The 16416-nt window shown below is 41.6% G+C and overlaps 1 protein-coding gene across 2 annotated transcripts in view; it reads left to right on the forward strand.

Moving 5' to 3' along the window:
• Window positions 1-5912: 5912 nt before the first annotated feature.
• The window catches only part of APBB1IP (amyloid beta precursor protein binding family B member 1 interacting protein), a 95399-nt gene continuing 84895 nt past the window's right edge, over window positions 5913-16416 (forward strand). The window contains exon 1 of one of the 2 annotated variants that reach the window (XM_027073676.2): window positions 5913-6086. The gene's annotated coding sequence lies outside the window, so the exon portion shown is untranslated. Of the gene's footprint in view, window positions 6087-7950; window positions 9153-16416 lie in introns of those variants that run through there. The other variant, XM_053225412.1, reaches the window with a different exon arrangement.

A 16416-nucleotide genomic window follows, 5' to 3' on the forward strand; every position in this document is an offset into this window, starting at 1 on the left:
AGGTGACTTTGCTGTTGCCCATTGTCCCCATTACCGTGGGCAGACCTTTAGTGGCTCCTCCTTTTATTCAAAACAAAAGAAAGCAAAAAGCAAACTAACTTCTTTTGAGAAGTGCCGTTTGGGCAAACTACTCTGTCTCCCTCTTCAGATTTGTCATCTCCACAAATCCCAGTCAGCCCTGCTCTGACACCTGACTCCCAGTCTTCCTTTAAAATGACTTTAAATCTTAGCATCATTCTGTTTGTTTGGAAGAGTCATGAATCATACCTGTTTCTTGCTTTCTCATCCAGTTAACATTCTGGTACTCTCAGAAGTGGCTCAGTCTCAGCAGTAAGTTATGGGCCACCCTAATCCTGGATGACTTAAACGGTTACCTGGGAAGATATACATAATCCTTTGGTCCCTCATTTCATTGGTCACATCAGCCACCCAGGCCCATGGTCACATTCTGGACATTGTCAGCACCCATAATAATGTCGATACCTCCAGAAGGAAAATTCAATCCGCCTACCTTCTGACCACAATAACCTTTCCTTCCAGCTGGCCTGTTCAGCTAGCTACTCCCATGACAGCTAAACTTTCTCCAAACCTAGGGAACCTAGCTTTGCAGGAGAGTCACACAACTGAGCAGATTGCTTCCACCATCATCGCCGATTTCAAATAGATTCTCGGGCTGCCTGGAAATCTCATTAAATTTTTCTAGTCACATTTTCTGCAATGACCTTGTGAAGCTTTCTCCAGTTCCCCAAATCTATGATAGTCTATGATAGTCCCTACTCTCACACTCCCAGCAGAAGGCTCTACTTCTCTTCTTACCATATAAAAGACAATAGAGGCTTTAAATGAGAACTTCCTTATCTCACAGCTATCAAAAATAAGAAATTCCTTGTCTACTCTAAACCCACCTTTCTTCCTCTGGTAAAATACAGAAAATCTTATTTCTCTTTATTTAAGGACCCAAGAATATACAATGAGGAAAAGGTAGTTTCTTCAGGAAATGGTGGTGGGGAAACTAGACAGCCCCATACCATACACAAAAATAAACTCAAAATAGATGAAAGACATAAATGTGAAGCCTGAAACCATAAAATTCCTAGAAGACATATGGAGTAAACTCTTGGATATTGGCCATAGCAATACTTTTCTGGATCTGTTTCCTCAGGCAAGGGAAACAAAAGCAAAAATAAACTATTGGAACTATACCAAACTAAAAGCTTTTGCACAGTGAAGGAAACCATCAACAAAACCAAAAGGCACGCTACTGAATGGAAGAATATATTTACAAATGATATATATGATAAAGGATTAATATCCAAAATATATAAGAACTCATACAACTCAACACCAACAAAACAAATAATGCAGTTAAAAAATTGGCAGAGGACCTGAATTACAGATGGCCAACAGACACATGAAAAGATGTTCAACATCACTAATCATCAGGAAAATGCAAATCAAAACTACAATAACATATCCCCTCACACCTGTCAGAATGGCTAGCATCAAAAAGAGGAGGTATAACAAGTTTGGTGAGGATGTGGAGAAAAGGAACCCTTGTGAACTGTTGGTGGGAAGGTAAACTGGTGCAACCACTCTGGAAAACAGTATGATGGTTCATCAAAAAATTAAAAAAAGAAATACCATATGATCTAGTAATTCTACTTCTGGGTATTTACCAGTTGAAAAAGTAAACACTAATTTGAAAAGATATATGCACCCCTATGTTTATTGCAGCATGATTTACAATAACCAAGATATGGAAACAGCCTAAGTGTCCATCAATAGATAAATGAATAAAGAAGATACAGTGTATATATATAATAGAATGAAGTCTTGCCATTTGTAACAACACAGATGGACATAGAAGGTATTATGCTAAGTAAAATAAGTCCAATAGAGAAAGACAATTATCATATGATTTCCCTTATACGTGAAATCTAAAAAACAAAACAAATGAACAAAAAACAGAAACAGACTCACAAATTCAGAGAACAAACTGGTGGTTGCCAGAGATGAGGAGGTTGGGGGGACAGGCAAAATCAGTGTGGGGAATTAAGAGGTACAAACTTTCAGTTATAAATTAAATAAGTCGCAGGGATGAAAAGTACAGCATGGAGAATATAGTCAATAATATAGCAATAATTTCATATGGTAATGAAGGCAACTACACTTACCATGGTGAGCATTCATAATGTATATAATTGTCAAATCACTATGTTGTACACTTGAAACTAATATAATATTATAAACTATATTTCAATTACAAAGAAAAAAAGAACTCGAAAACTTTTCACCATCCATCATTTCTACTCTCTCATTAATATTTAATCCTTCAATCTCATCTGGTTTCTTCCTACTTGAAAACCATTTAAAAAAATAAAATAAAATCTTCCTCAATTTCACATGCCTGACTCTCTACCTCCCTATCCTTCTCCTCTTTACAGGCAAACTACTCAGAAGGGTTATTTTGCTCACCTATTCACTCCTTAGCCCATCTGGCCTCCAGCCCCAACATGCTATTAAAAATAGGTCTCTGTGGGGTGCCTGGGTGGCTCAATTGGTTGAGTGCCTGACTCTTGATTTCAGCTCAGGTCATGATCTCACAGTTTGTGAGATCAGGGCCTGCCTGGGGCTCTGCAGTGGCAGTATGGAGTCTGCTTGGGATTCTCTCCCTCTCTCTCTGCCCCTCCCCAGCTCTCTCTCTCTCTCAAAATAAATAAACATTTAAAATAACACATCTCTGTGATCATTAATATGGCTCAAGTTAATGGGTACGTCTTGATCTTCATCTTATATTACTCTTAACAGCCCCAGACATGGCTGCACACTCCCACTGTTGTGAATTCCTCAACACCACCTTCTCCTGGTTTGCCTCCCACCCCATCAGAGCTCTCCCTCTGTCTCCTTTTCAGGCTCAACTTCTTCTACTTTGATGATGACATTCCTTAAAGCTTAGCATAAGGTCTTTTTCTCATCTTACTCACTTCTAAGCCATCTATCTCATCAATGGCCACCTGTGGGTAGATTAGCCAACCTGTGTATCTCTAACTGTAAACCATACTCTGAGCATCAGCCCCTTACACATCTCTCTACATGAGGTCTGCACTCACATGTCTCAAAAGTTTATCATACTCAACTTGTTCAAAATAAAACTCACTATCTTCCCCTCCCCCAGTCTCCCCCTGCACCCACCAGAGTTGGGTGACATTGAACGGCAATGACATCCATCATTATCCAAGTCTGCATCTTAGTGGTCATCCTTGGCTCCTCCCTCTTCCTCACTCTGTTCAAATCCAGTCATCACTGCCTCCTATCAACTATCTTATAAATATCTCTCAGGTCCATCCATTTCTTTCCATTTCCACTGTCACCAATCTAGTCCAAACCACTGTAAATCTCTCAGCCAGCCTCGCTCAGAAATCTTCCTGCACCCATTCTTCTCTTCATCTGGTCAATTCCCCAAACGATAGCCAAAGTGATTTTCCTAAAACATAAATCCTGCCAGCTTAAAGTATTCTTAACACAATCTCATTGCTTTTAAGATGAGAAAACAACCTTCAACATGGTCCACATGGTCCTACATGGTCTCTCCCTACTGACCTTTCTTCGTCTAGCCCTGCCTCACACCAGAGCTCTCAGGACTCCAGTCACACTGGCTTACACTCAATTCCTAATCCCTTCTGCCACTCTCCCACTCCTGTGGCCCATCAGCAAACATTGGTGATTCTGCTCTGAAATCATATCTTGAATCCAAACTCTTCCCATCATCCCCATCTTCAGGATACTAACCAAAACCACCATCATCTTTCACCTGGACTACTGCCACAGCCCACTGAATGATCTCTCACTGCCCTTTGTCTTGCTCCATTGGATCCATTTCCAATCACCAACCAGCATGATGACGTACAGCAAAAGTCCAGTCATGTACTTACTTCCTAAAATCTTTCCAATGGCTCCCCACTGCAATCAGAATAAAACTCAAAGTCCTCAAGGCTGACCCCAAGCCACTGCCTAATGTGGTCCCTGCTTACCTCTCTGTCCCCATCCGTTACCAATGCCCTACTTTTTTTGCTGTATGCTAGACACACGGGCCCTCTTTCTAACTTTCTATGTTCCCATCTCAAGACCTTTCCTTGCTCTTTCTTCTCTTGGAATGTTTTTCCAAGCCTCTGAATGGCTTCTCCTTTTCATGACTTTGCAAAGAGGTATTGCCTGCCCTCTTCCTCTCCTGTGAAAGTCACTCCATTGCTTCACCTGACTTTCCATATAGTACTATGTTCAGAACCTTCCAATGGCTGCTTCCTATCTCAGAGTAAAGTCCCGACTATAGCCAGAAAAACCACACATTATCTGGCCACAATTTCCTCTTTGATCTCATACACCACCTGTTTCCCTGTCACTGTGCTCCATCCATACTAGCTTCCTTGCTGTTTTCCCAACATCTCAAGTGCCTTCCTAACCCAGAACCTTTCAACATTCTCATCCCCAAATCGACATGAATGAATCTCTCATGTCATTTAGGTCTGGCTCAAGTAACACTTATCAAAAAAGCTCTTCCTTGAGGATCCTAATTAATATAAGGCTCCATGCCTACTACCATCACTCTCACCTTTTAACTCCCTTCAAAACACTTACGTTACTTAATATGGTAAATATTAACTTGCTTTCTCAGCAAGAATTTTCTTCACAACTATTTTTATTGTTCTTAGATGAGTTAATAGTTTTTCCTTAAATAAATGGCTGAACTATCTTAATTTACCTAACTGATGTGTGTGTCTAATATATCTGTATGTCTTTAGGTCTTCTCCACCACCTTCCTTCCCCACACGGCGGGGAGGCCCTTTAAGACACGGCCCTATAGGGAAGACGCGGTAAATTCAATCCCACTTACAAACTGTTTCTAACTTCTGTATTTTCGGATCTCCCCACTTTCTCCCAGGAGGCTCCACTCCCAAAGAATCTCGGACTACGTCCAGTCAGTCCTTTGCTATTACAAATCCTGCGGCCAAGAATGGGCGTGGGTATATGCATTGCTTCTTTTCATCACTGTAATACATTCTTAGAAGTGGGATTTCTGGATCAAAGGGTAACTGCCTACGCAAATTAAATAGCTGTTGCCGAATTCGCCGCCACCGGGTTCGTACCGTTTTGGAGTTCCACCGGCAACGTGTCAGAGCGCCTGTTTCTTCACAGTTTCGCCCGCGCCAACTCAGTGTCCTTAAGCTTTGGGGGGAGGGGAGGGTTGCCATCCGAGAGTTGAGACACCGGCTGCGCGGAGCGCGCCCTTCCACATCCGACCTCCAACCCCGCAACCCCACCCAGGACTCCCGCTGGGACCAGCGTCCTTGCGGACCCGTGCGGGGGAGGGGCGGGCAGGCGCGCACGCGGGGGGCGGGGAGGGGCGGGCAGGCGCGCACGCGCGGGGCCCCCTGCGCTCCGCACACACGCGCCGCGTCCCCAGCGGGTGGGCTGCGCGCGGCGGGCAGATCCGGCCTTGCTCAACAGGCTCGAAAGAGGAAGCGCACAAAGGGCTGAAGTAAACACTTAGGAAGACCGTTGCAAAATAGATGAGGTTCTCGGGTTTTTTGGAGCCATCATCTGGCCCCAGATCCCTTAGTCACTAATATAGCGAGCGACCGAGAAGGCTCAATTCGCTGGGGAACGCTCCGGAGGGAAGGGGACGCGCGTAGGGGCGGGATGAGGGAGGAAGGCCCAACTTTTCCCAGAATTTAAAAAAACAAAAACTTTCGAGGGTGTGGTGCAGAAGCGAGGCACAGACCCGATTAGTTGGAAAAAGCAGTCCCCGAGTTTCAAGAGTCTGCATCCACCCGTACTCCTCCGTGTGTGTCTCGAACCGAGCGCCCTCGTGGCACCTCGATGCAAAGCGGCGCGGCGGGCGCCTCACGTCTGCGCGCTGCGTGGGAAGGGCAGGGCTGACACCACTTCCTCCCCGAGGCGGCGGACCTGAGCCCGGGTGGAGTCCAGTGCGCCGCGTCGCCTGCCCCGCCGCTGCCCCACCGCCGGCCCGCGCCCCGCCCGCGCGGAGTCCCAGCCGAGCTCCGCCGAGTCCCCACGCAGCCGTCGAGGTAAGCGGCGCCGGCCCCGTCCGGGCGCCCTGAGAGCTGCAGCCGGGACCCTCAGGGCTGCCGCGGGACCCTGTGTGTCCAGCGGGTCTGCTCCCGGGCCCGACCCAGCTCCCCGCCTTGGCCGGGAGAACGCGCTCCCCCCGCTTGACCCTCGAGGGGAGCGCGTCCCCCCGGGTCCCCTCCGCCGACTTGAGTGCTTGACCCGGCCACGCGGGGGGTTGGGGCGCGGGCTCGTCTTCCCCGCGTTCGCTTTCATCACAATTTGACTGATTTCCTGCCCAGAAAGTTGCTTCAGAGATAGTCGGGGAACCAGTATGAACCCTCACCTGTTCAGCTGTCCAGAGCCCCAACTTGACCCCTCTGGAGGAATTCCTGGGGGCATTTTAGGGCACCTTAGATTAAATGCAAGTCGTGCAAGAATGAGAGTGACGATCGAAGTCTGATGTATTTTAGTGTTATCGTACTTTAAAACTTTTGGACAATTCTTTCGTCGTTTTAAAAACATCTTTACCAGTGATTGTCCTTTTCATTTTACAATAAGGTAGAGGAAAGATTTGGACAGCAGGTGTAAGTTTCATAATTTGGTTTGGGGGAATGCCCAGAGTGACGTTTTATAGCATGAAGGAAACTAACTGGGATGCCCTTACATCCAGGGGACCTCAGCCCAGGAGTCCCCAGGAGACTTTGTCCCTTGCACCTCTTACTGTCTTTTCGGGAAGGTATTTCTTTTTCATACCATTGTGGAAAGGTAAATGTGTAGTTTCCTAGTGCCACTCAGAGTAAAGCTGTTGAAGAAGAACTTTAAATGTGGACATTAGAAAAAAAAGCAGTATCAGAGGAAAGTAACATAGAGAAAAGGTGCATGACTTGATTACTCCCAAGGATATTATTTCTGGTGGCAAAATGTGGTTTAAATAAAGGCAAGGGTACTTACTACCTACTACTAATTTTAAATTCTGGGCCTCTGAACAGAAATTTCAGAAAGAGAGCTTTTGTCCCTTGGAACGAACCTCCAATGCCAATTTTCCCTCAGGCCTCACTGCAGTAGTCTTACAGTTAAGATTGGCTAGCAAAATTAGCAAAAAAACTACTGAGAAATCTTCTATAATGTCTTCCGGGTGGTATTTCCTGTCTGTCCAACGTGTTGTGAAAGGTCTAAGCAATTTAATGTCATCTTCAGGCTGTTAACACATAATCGTTTCACACTGATACTAATGCTTGTGGGGTTTTTCTGGGTATTTGGGAGATTTGGATTCAAGCTCCAAATCCGCCTTTAACTAGACAAGGTTGGCCTTGATTAAGTTGCCTTAACCTCCCTGGACCTGAGAGGGAAGCGAATTTGTTTGACTAGAGTATGTCTGTCATTATAATAGCAATTGGGGAACAGCTATAAATTCTTTGAATTTGTCCTGCCTAGAATACTAGCAAAGTTAGAATTGCTGATCACACAGAAAAGAATGGAGAAAATCATACTGATAACATATTTTGTTAAAGTCTGAAATATCAACAGTTTTGAGACCCTTTGTTTCTATAGAAGGTCCTCCAAAAATAGTCCATTTTTGTTCTATATGTAAAATGGCAGGTTTCCATTCTGTTGAAAAAACTGAGGTAGAGAATTGATGTGCTCAAGCTTGGACAGGTCAGTGTTAGATTCCAAAATTCTTCAATTATTATTACTCAAGGGATATAACTTTGTGATATGGATTACTTAATGATTTAGTGACTTTAAATCTTAAACACAGTACTTACAAGGTTATATATATAGTGTCCATTAATTTTTTCTAATTTTTATATCCTAGGAATGTATAACAATCATCCACTTTTTTTTACCTTTGTTCACTCATAGTAAACAAGTTTTAGATATTTTCATACTATTATTAGAATGAGCTATTTATAAAATTTATTGCCGTAAGTGTCTGTTTGATATGCCACTCTGAATTTCTTTAAACCAGCCTACTTTCAAAAGCATTATTATTTTCGTTTACTTCTAATCCTCTTCCATCTTATTTTAATTGTTTTTATGCCCAAAACCTTTCAGTGAGTCCATAAATCTTATATAAATTAAGTTGGCATTTCAGAGTTTATCACACCAAAATATTTTCAATGCTAAAGACCTCATAGTTTATTTTATAGGCAATAGAATGATCTTAGTAATTCTCACCTGGAAATAGAACAATTCTTGTTAACATAATTAATTTTTTAGGATGTAAATGTGTCTAAGTATTTTTTTAAACTTTATTTTATTTTGGGGGGAGAACACAAGTGGGGAAGAAGCAGAGAGAAGGGGACTGAAGCAGGCTGTGTGCTGACAAGCTGACAGCAGCTAGCCCCATATGGAATTCAAACTCCCCAACCATGAGATTATGACCTGAGCTGAAGTCAGACACTCAACCAACTGAGCCACCCAGGCACCCTTAAATATGTCCATATTTTATGTCAGTTCTGTCATCCTCTGTGGCAAGTAGCTTAAAGTTTAAGCAATTATTACAAATTGAAGTACATCATAAATGCCAGGATTTGAGGTGTTAGATTGAGGGTATAGCTCACACTGGTTGTATAGTCATGTTTTTCTGTATTACAGTTATGAGAAACATGATTTGTAGGGGAAACTGCTCTCTATTTGGAAAAGTTAACAGATTTCTCTTGAGAAGAGAGAATAGCAGCATTAAGGAATGGCGTTGAAAAAGCCATAATCAATTTAAGGGGCTAAGGTTGTACATGCACAGTAACAAGGGAGGGCCTGTGGACAGCTTCTAGGGACTAGAGAATGTGACCTGCCACCACAGCATCCCCATTGTCTAGCCAAATTCCTGGCACTATAGTTAGGACTCAAAAAGCATTTGCTAAATGTGCAGATATAGCAGTTCCACTTGTGGGTTATGCCATCAGAATGTCACAAGCCCCTGACCCAGGGAGCTCTGTTGGTACCAACCCTGAGGCATGAGCAGGCAGAGATACAGCACCATTCCAAGGGACCACAACTTCTCAGCACATGCTCTGAAGCTGGAATTCGTGATGCAGTTTCCAAACATTTTCTGAAGATGGGTTAAGAAGCTTACGCAGAGGGTAAGAAGCAGAGCTGACCTTTGAACTGAGCTAGTCTCATACGGCACCCCCTAGGAGCTGTACCAGGGACAGGGCTCAAAAGGTGAAAAAACATGGGCCCTTTGCTCAGTGCTCTTCTGGCCTAGAAAGGGGGGACATGAATGGGTACAGTTCTACACATGACCAGAGTCAGGTGCTGTGGAAGCACATATGAGATCCCTGTACCACAGTGGGTACAGGGAGGATGAAATTAAGATAACCAAGGAACTTGCCTTGCAACAGTGGGAAGACAGGATATTATAATCAGTCGTGAAGTTATTATATTTATATATGTTTTTTGAAAAATTAATTCTGCTTTGGCAGCCATCACGTGTTTTCATTTTTGTCTTTATGCTCATCCCTCTTGATAGCTCACCAGGTTGATTAAATCAATGAAGCAGTGAGTATATATTTTTTTTAAATTTCTACTGGAGGTCTTTCTGATTTGGTTTCACATCACAGACTCATTAGTGAGATGGTTGTGGGCAGGGAGAGGGTTTAAATGCTAAGTCACACGGCAATTATGTTTCCACAAACCGGCTAGAAGATTTATGTCCAGGGAGCTATATCCTATCAAACTGGAAGAAAAATAAAGAGCGGTAGTAGAACAAGTAAGCTAGACTAGGTTTATTTTGTCCTTTTTTATTATGAAATGTTTCATGCATACAAAAGATGGTGTATAATGCATATGTTAATTATAACAAATAATAAAGCCAACATCTGGATACCTATCATCCAGTTGAAGAAGTAAAATATTACCAGTCCATCTTCTGACGTCCTCTCAATAGCATTCCCCTTTTTTCTCAGTAGAATATTCTGTATATCAGTATTCTGAATGTGCTGATTTTTTTTTTAAAAAGCATTTGGAAAGCATGTACATGCATTTGCAAAGATGTCAAACTGGGAATTAGAGGACACTGGCCCTTGGGAGACTGGGATTAGAATCTCCGACTGTAAGCACAGTTATAAATAGAGTCTTCTGTTAAGTGAAGACATCTTATTTTAAATAGCGTAATGGGGTGCTTGGGTGGCTCTGTGGGTGAAGTGTCTGACTTTTGGTTTTAGCTCAGGTTATGATCTCACGGTTCCTAAGTCTGAGCCCCGCATCGGACTCTTTGCTGACAGTGTGAAGCCTGCTTGGGATTCTCTGTATCCCTCTCTCTCTTCCCCTCTCCTGCTCATGATCTCTGTCTCCCTCAAAATAAATGAACATTAAAAAAAATTAAAAATAAAAAGCAAAGCAGGTTATAAATGATTAAGAGTAAGTACCACAGAAATAGTTAGGGGTATCTTAGTTATTACTGAAGTGACCGAGATTCATCAGGGGATAAGTTTTAAGGGTAATAAATATATTAGGAAGTGTTCAGTTTTTCATATTACTTAGATTTTCTACTGAAAATACAATTCATTCATTTAAAAAACATTTGCCAAGCGCTATTCTAGATGTTTGAATGTGTTTCTGAGTAGGTGAGGCAAAGATCTCTCCATTGCGGAGTTTGGATTCTAACGGGGCGATACAGACAATAATCAGTAAATATAATAAATAAGTAAGTAATATAGGTTTGATAAGTGAAAAGTGCCATAAAAAAGTCAAAGTTGAGCAAAGTAAAGTTGTAGTATTTAATAAGGTGGTCAGGCTTGGTCTCACTGTGTAGATACAATTTGCGCAAAGTTTTGAAGGAGTTAGCTAACAGGCTATCTGAGGGCACTGTGTTCCCAGCAGAGGGAACAGCCAGTGCCAAGGCTGTAAGACAGGGTTCTTCCTGGTATATTCAAGAAACAGGGAAGCTCACATGGCTAGTAGGTGGGTAAGCAGGACGAGAGTAACAGGAGATGTGGCTGGAGAGGAGCATGAAAAGGTGGCAGATCATGTAATGTCTTGTCGGCCATTGTAAGAAGTTTGGCTTTTACTGTGAGTGAAATTGAGGGACTGTTGTGGGATTCTGAGGAGAGGAGTAGCATGATCTGACTTATATTTAAAAGGCTCACTCTGACTGCTTGAGGATGAAAGCCAGAAGCCCATTAGGAAGCTTTGGGAATCACCATGTTTTTTGAGGGTGAGGTCAGGATTTTTTGACAGCATGGATATGGGGTTTGAGAAAGAGGAGTCAGCAATGATTCCAAAGTCTTGACCTAAACAGGTGGAAGATAGAATTGCCATCAATTGGCATGGGAGGTTGGAGAGGAGATGGTCAGAAGTTCAGTTTGGGATATGAACATAAAGTATCAATTGGTAATAACCATGTGCTTATTACATATAAGGCTGAAGTCATTCAGGCTGAGTAGCTATTTGGGAAGATATTGTTGTTATTCTCAGTATACAGAATTAGAAATGATGGTTTGAGAGTTAAAGAAATGGAACATAGGGGCACCTGGGTGGCCCAGTCAGTTAAGCATCCAACTTTTTATTTCAGCTCAGGTCACGATCTCATGGTTTGTGGGTTCAAGCCTGGCGTTGGGTTCCTCACTGATGATGCAGAGCCTTCTTGGGTTTCTGTCTCCCTCTCTCTCTGCCCCTCTCCTGCTTGCTATCTCTCTCTCAAAATAAATAAGTAGACATTAAAAGAATTAAAAAAAAAAAGAAATGGGACATGAAACCAGATCTTTTAGAAAAAGAAAAAAGTTTTAACCATTCTTTCAAAACTTGCTGAAAGGAGAAAAAGAAAAAAACTTGCCGAAAAGGTTGACTAGTAATCTTATACAGATAAAATAAGAATATAGTCAACTAATCAGTAATATTCCACTTCCATGAAATGCTAGACAATGAAAGTTATCTTTAATGACTGTAAAAGCAAAAAATAGACACTAAAGACACATTCATAAAGTCATTACTAGTAACCTGGGCATTAGGCAATACAAGGTTTCTATGATTGTGTTTAGCAGCAAATTCTGAGGGAGGAAGGACAAAGGCCTTTTCCACAAAGGAGACTTTTATCTAAACCAGAGGTTAAGATATTTATATTTTCAAAACCCAAGACCAGATTTGGAAGAGAGGGGAGCTTTCTCTTGGCACAGCTGGATTTCAGATGGATGCAAGTGTTCAACCAGGGCCAAAGGTTCACTAGTACCTGTTGAAGAATGTTAGATGACATGGTTATAGTATTTTGAAAAGTGAAAGTACTTTCTACCTCATTAGGAAGTAGCTACTGGAATGGTGATAACTGACGTTTCATTTGTTCTGGTTATAAGAGCCATCAAAGCAGTGTACTTACGGAATGGTAGTATTTAGTGGAACACCAACCAAGTGGTTGATTACCAGTTAATAGACTATGTTTTTCACCAGGCAAAACTCCAGTCTTCAGTTAAATACATTATTAAGATTTCATCTCAAAAAATAAAAGAATCAGTTAGGGAAGGGGGGAATACCATAAAATCTTTTGCAGGAGATTTACAGTATATTAATGAAATTACTGATTAAGTAAATTTATCTAAGGCTACTCTATTTATAGTACAATATTACAGACTCACTTAGGTCTCCTAATACCATAAAATTCACAACTGACAGGTCAATGAACTAAGTAGATTCAGGATATAGTATGGGTTTGTTTTGTTGTTTTTAAGAGAATGGCTTCCTTCTGATTAAATTCCATAAGTGATATGGCTTACTTAGCAAACCAAGAATATTTCTTAACATGCTTACTAATTCAGTGACATTACGTTTCCCCTGTTGTAAGGAACAAACAGAAACGAAGTTGCTTGGGCCATGAATGTAGTGCTGTAAACACATGGCTCATAAGACCACTACTGAATAGAGAAGCTGAAACCCCAAGGTAGCTCACTACACTGTCAGAGCAGAGATAGCATCCCTCAAGGCTTACAGGGGCTTAGGGCTCTTATGCATATGTTTGAGTTGCGTGAAACTCTGCTCAGCATGCTATAATTATAACTTTTGTTTTCAGTTTCAACACACATCTGTTGAAGGCCAACAATGTGTCCAGTGTGGAGGGTATAAAATAGAATAAGATGTGGCCCCTAACCTCAAGAAGCTTCCAACTGAGTGGGAGAGACAAACCTGTAAATAAACACATCCCAGTGTGTGATATGCAATGATAGGTACAGAAATAATACGATGAAGAGTGATTATAGGGAAGACATCATGTGGAGGTGACTGTGGGGCCCTTGGAAGGATAAAGGTATTTCCAGGCATCCCAGGGAAAGAAGGCTACCCCAGGCACCACACATATGAAATAGTTGGGCACTGCTGCAGCATGAAGTTCAGTGGGAAAGGAAATGGAGCAATTCTGATTTAACACTTGGTGAGTAATATTCAAATTAGGTTCATATGGTGCAGTCACCATAATCTATCATCTTTGAGTCAAATGCTTAGGCACTTGTAATAACAGAACTGTAGCACTCCAGACCAACCCTGTCCAACAGAAATATAATACCAACCGAGTATATAACTTTAAATTTTCAAGAAACCACATTAGAAACAGTAAAAAGAAACAAGTAACACTAATTTTAGGGATATATTTTATTTCGTATGTATCCTGAATGATCACTTAATTAATTAATATTAATTATGCTAAATTGCATTAAATTTAAGTAATGTTAAAATTATTGGTGAAGTCTTCTTTCATTTTTCCATACTAGGTCAGATCAACCACGTTTCACCCTTATACCACATCTCCATTTGGACTAGGCACAATTCATGTGCTCAGTAACCACATGAACTCGTGGTGACCAAATTGGACAGTGCAACTCTAGATAATGGCACAAATATTGTATCTTAACTATGTGTTGACTTCTCAGCTGCATAGAGCATCTTAGATGAATTATGAAGTAAGCTAAAGGGAAAAAGAAGGGAACAGTGTTTTCTATTAGTACGGAGTCTGTCCCTGGAACCTGATTTGAATTCACATTTAAACCTGTACTCAAATACTTTGTTAGTTCTCTAGCAACAAAAACAAACCCAAATTATCATTTCTTACCTTCCTTTTTATTCTTTCTCTTCCCCTCCCACCTTATTTTTGGATTCTTTCTAATAGTAACAAGGACTGAGAAAGAATGGAAATAAATAAGTGGAGCGGTATGCCATAAACCCACATCCAGCAAAATGTGAACTGTTGCCATAGGCAACAGTGGTTGCCATCTCTCTCTCTCTCTCAGTCTCTCTCTCTCTCTCTCGTTGCTTCCACCTACTACTTCATAAGCATCAACAACAACTCTCTTTGCAGTGGTTCCAAACTCTAGAAATATACCTTCTTTTGGCTGGCGGGGAGGGACAGGTAGTGATAAGACTTGGAAGATAGAGTCGGTTTGATTCATGGGTATGGTTTCAACAAGGCTCAGGGATATTTTTATGCCCTCTCCTATCTTCTTCAGAATGGTTAAGAATTTCTGTCATAGAAACAATATTTACAGATGTCCTTTCCAGTGGCTTGGTCTTTGGAAACTGCCTGGTCCACAAAAAAAACGGTAGTCCAGCCAGTTTCTAGGTACACAGAAATGTAACAAACAAAAGTACCCATCCAGTTGCGAACATGGGATTGTGTTTGTGAATATGTGACTGACATTTGTCTCCACTGCTTGTTTTAAATGGAGAGTAAAGTAATAAAAGTAATGATGATGATGATAATAATAGCTGATATTAGTATCACTAATATCACTGTGCCTGGAACTATATACTAAGCACTTTACAGACACCATCTCATCCCCATGAAACAGGGACTGTTCTTATTCATTTTACAGCTGGGGAAACTAAGCCAACAGAGAGGTTAAATAACTTGCCCAAGATTACTCAGCAGCTGAGTATATTTACTGAGTAAATGGTGTGTGTCAACACTTGATGAAAATACAAGGTTCCACATCTGAACTCATAATGTGGTGTGAAAGACAGACACACGATTATATTAGAGCTGGACATACACACAGTGTAACAGAGGAATGAGCAAAGCAGCTGCCAGTTTCCACCTCTTAATAATCACAGCCCTTGTTTTCGGCAGGCAATGTGGCATGCTGATTGTTAACATGAACTTTTGAGTTAGACCCAGGCACAGTCCGGTTCATCCGTCGCTAGCTGCATGAGCACACACAAATTATTTAATTTCTCTAGGCTTGAGCTTTATAACCTATAAAATTAGAATTTTGAATTAAATTTAGAAATTTGAATTAGAATGTCACCACATCAGGGGATTATTTGGGGAATTCAGTGAGACACTCTAGATGTCTGACCTGTAATGATTGTCCCATATTTATAACTCCTACTATTCTTATTTTAAAATAGGTGCTAATACATATTAATGTGAGCTAGCATATATTGAGTTCTAAGTGCCAGTCATGGTACTAAGAGAGCTGAGGCATAAATTTTGCCTCTGCAACATAGTTGAGAAGATAACAATACCTATAGAGATAAACTGTAAGGAAGCTGATGAACTTTCGAATAACGGATCCTAACACTGCTGCTACAGGATTTGAGATGAGGGTAGATCACCAGGATCCAGCAGTGAGCCTTGAACTGGCCTTGCATAACGAATAAGACTAACAGAAGTGGGGAAAAATAGGAGAAACAGCACAGAGGCAACATAAAGGGTGTGTATAGAGGAAGAGAAACAAACTACTTTCACTGTAAGCGAAGGTTTCATGAGAGAAAGATGTCGATGACTTTGGAGTGGTGCGTGGGGTGGATTGTGCATGAGCTCACCCTAGAAGATGTTTTCTCTGAACAGGCTTTTCTGGCTAGCTGGGAAGATGCCAGGCTGGCCTGCACACACACAACAGTAAGGCCGTGGATCAGTCATCTAGCCTCTGCTTTCTGACTAGAAGCACTGGCCTCCCTGCCACCTACTCCTTCACCTTCTGCTTGTCTTTCTCTGATTGACATGGACTTTCCTGGTTTGGTATTTGTACCCCTTGGAACAAGGGTGCTTGTTGATATTGGGAACTGCTAATGTTCCTCAGGCTATAGTACAAACCCTGATCACTCCTGGAAAAGGTGTTTAAGGGGGCAGTTACCCCTGGTGCATATTGACAAAGGAGGGCCTTGAATGGCCCTCCACAATTTGATACAAAAAGACAAGAGAATAATTTCATTTTTGACAGGTTGTCTCTGCTGCAGACAGATCCATATTCAAAATTTGTGTTACTCAGGAACCTGCTGAACCAAATGGTGTAGGGAGTTGAGACTCTTACCAAGAGGCAAATAAATGATAGAAATGCCAAGAAAAACAATATATTGCTTAGCTAATTGAAATATAAAGGAGCCATGAATTAAGAACTGTGAATGTATCATCATAAAAAAAAAGCA

The sequence above is a fragment of the Acinonyx jubatus genome, chromosome B4, assembly GCF_027475565.1.
Source record: "Acinonyx jubatus isolate Ajub_Pintada_27869175 chromosome B4, VMU_Ajub_asm_v1.0, whole genome shotgun sequence".
NCBI classification, from domain to species: domain Eukaryota; kingdom Metazoa; phylum Chordata; class Mammalia; order Carnivora; family Felidae; genus Acinonyx; species Acinonyx jubatus.